Consider the following 3,284-nt stretch of genomic DNA (forward strand, 5'->3'; position numbering starts at 1 on the left):
TTGCCATATACAATGAGGTCTCACGGTTTATACCCCCAATGACAGCTATGAGGTTTTTCTGGGTGTGACATTTGTAGTTAGGGACAAAATGGTGTGATCTGAAAAGCAGCTCCAGAGTGGTCTGATAAGTCAACCTCTCATAATGGTAGTTCTCATAAATGTGGAACCCAAGAGTGACATTGGGCAAGATACTGGGGTTCTCGTTGATCTCTTTTGCAGCAAAGGCCAAGGCCAGGATGTGCTGGTAGAACTTCATAATCATCCTGTATACAGAGTTTAAGGGGCTTTTAGAGGATAATACAAGAATTTACCAGGATCATTTCATTACAGTATTGGTCTACACTGGTTTCAGTCAAGGAAGGAGAAAATTCATGTTTCTGATAAAAAATAGATCTCCCTCTTCTACTGAAATAGTGTTCTTGATGCATGAGGACACTACTATTTGTGATGTGCCTTGAGATCCTTTAGACCTTTTTGCATTGTCACCCAACCCAATGTTCACTCTGTCTTCAGAAAGTTCATGCCACTGTCATTTCTTGCTCTTTAAAATCTACAGGCCACTTGTCCTATGAGGTATGCATTCACTCTCTCTTGGTATCTACATTTCTTTTCTTTCTAAAGTTGTACAATTCAAACATATTCACGGAAAATATACAGACCATTCACTAGGTGTGCTAAATTAACAAACACTTTGGGGGAATCCCTGGTTTTGTGAGATACACTGCTAGTTAATAAGAAAACCTAAATCTGTCTTCAACTTACATCCAACCCAGTACTTCTTGCACTTCATAGCGCATTGACTTTGCTTTCATTTTTCCATGCCTTCTTCCTCAAAAGTCTGCCTAGTAAGCAGTCCAGTCCCTTGTATATAATGTAAAAGATAAAGGCAAAGGTTTCCCTTGCTTGAAAGCCAGTCGAATCTGACTCTAGTGGGCAGTGCTCATCTCCGTTTCCAAGCCAAAGAGCCAGTGCTGTCTGAAGACATTTCCATGGTCATGTGGCTAGCATGACTAAATGCCGAGGAGCACAGAATGCTGTTACCTTCCCACTGAAGCGGTACCTATTTATCTATTTGCAATTTCTTGCTTTCAAATTTCTAGGTTGGCAGGAGCTGGAACCAGAGACAGAAGCTCACTCCACCACGTGGCACTAGGGTCTCCAACTGCTGAGCTACTGACCTTTCAGTCTACAGCCTACTCTCTTAGCCACTGTGGCCCCTGTGCATATAACGAGGGCCACAAAAACCTATGTTAGAATGATAGTTCCTTAACTGTAAAGATGCAACCGGTTAGTTTTGTTGCAGCAGAATAACATGGCTACACTTCTGGAAGCCCAGGGGTCCTTTCTTAGGGGGAAGCCCCTAGCCAAGCTGTGCCAAGCTGACTTGATGCAGGGGTTGGGGTGGGGAAACAGCTTACTCTGAAGCCTCAAGCAAGCGCCAGGATGGACGTTCTTGAAAAGTGGTTGCATGATAATCATAAAAGATGTGAGAAACAATCCCACCAATGAGGACGTCCCCAGATTGATGCCACTCATGTAGAGGAGGGAGAGGATTGTTTGCAGGGCTCCTCCTGGCACCATCTACTTGGTACATCGCTGGAGACAGCAGCAGCAGCAGGAGGAACACCACAAGCTTCACCATCTTGGCAGTGAAGCTCCTCTCTAGGCACAGACTCTTCTGTGCCACTCCGCCTCACCAGCCTTCTTTGAGCTATCCGTGCTTCTGTCACTTGTTACAGGAAAAGTATCAGCCTTCTTTTTTTGTATTGACTTGGTTACAAATGCATGCCTTCAATACCAACACAGTTTGCAACTTCTCTCAGAATAAATCTGTCCCCGGAATGTAAAGAGTGGAAGATTAAACAGACAGAGCCCTGCCGGGTCCTCTCCCCCTGCTCTCGGTATCAACGGAGGACTCTTCAGTATATACACGAAACCCCTTGCAAACTTGTTTATCGATGGGCTTCTGACGCCTCCTGCAAAAACCGCTAGAGCTTTGTCCAGCTGAGGAAAAAATTACAATGATCTGGATAACCCCATAGGGAGATAATTACCTCTGCCAGGGTGACTTTGAGTGGCGCCATTAGTAACAACCGTGGTCTCTTCTTTTGTTCTTTGCTGACCATAGGTCACCTCCGCTCCTTAGCGGGACATCAAGCAGAAGTGGGTTGCGTACTCTGTCACCAAGATGCGGATCACATTTGTTATTATTTTATTTAAACTTTCCCCATGGATGTAAATAGAAACCAAAAAGAAAAAGATGACATTCGGACATCAATGATCCCTCTAAGCTGTGGAGTCCTGTGAGCAAAAATTCTACTTTGTGACCTGCTGGCATGAAAGTTGTGAGCGAGTGATTTGGCTACTGCATAAATTAGTTTGCTCTGGAGCCATCCTTCCTGAGCGAAGACAAAAATGTGTGAGCTGGAGGCTAAAGAATGGTGAGCTAGCTCACACTAACTCAGCTTAGAGGGAACACTACTTCTAAATTATATCTTCAGGAAATTGAACATTTAAGGTTTAAAATATCTTTGTCTTCTATCTCAATCTGTAAGGCTCCTGAAGCCGCTAAGAAGGACGTAGGCCGGTGTCTTGAGGCTGTAATCAAGTCGTAAAGGAAAACAAGGGTTGTTAATTTGTCCTTCGAAATTCAATAAGACTTAAAAAAAAACACACCATTATTTCCTCTGCTGTCAGTGCTAGTGGCTGTCATAGCCATGGAAGTCTCCTCTCTATGAGGAATGAAAGTTTGCATGCCATTATTACAGGTTCCTAACTACAGTGGGGCTATTCAGGGCCCCGCCCCCTTTCTTAAAGGGACAGCCCCGCAATATTTCCCTTGAAAACACTTCTTAAAGATATTTTAAACTTTTTTAAAGAAAAAGGTTTGTGCTCCCGTGGAGAGCCACAGGGCTATAACAGAGCCAAGAATCGCCCCCCACCAAGAGAAGAGACCAGGACCCCCACTGTGCACCCCGGCTTTCCATTTCCAAAGTCTGACATTTCTTTCTTTCTCTTTGAAGCCGGGTGGCATGGCTTGGCTGCAACTCACAGCCTGGGGGTTGGTCCAAGATCTAAAGGACCCAAGTGCAACCATCACCACCCCCAGCAGTTGAGAAGTTTCCAATCTCCTTCCCCCCCCCCTGCTGTGTGCCCGGATAGAGAGACTCGCCGAAGACGCCAGAAATAGGGTTGCCGGCCTCCAGGTGCGGCCTGGAGACCTCCTGCTTTTACAACTGATCTTTTATTTATTTTTATGTATGTATGTATGTATGTATGTATGT

Source organism: Gekko japonicus, unplaced genomic scaffold (genome assembly GCF_001447785.1).
Source record: "Gekko japonicus isolate JY-2015 unplaced genomic scaffold, Gekko_japonicus_V1.1 scaffold5837, whole genome shotgun sequence".
Taxonomy (NCBI): Eukaryota; Metazoa; Chordata; class Lepidosauria; order Squamata; family Gekkonidae; genus Gekko; species Gekko japonicus.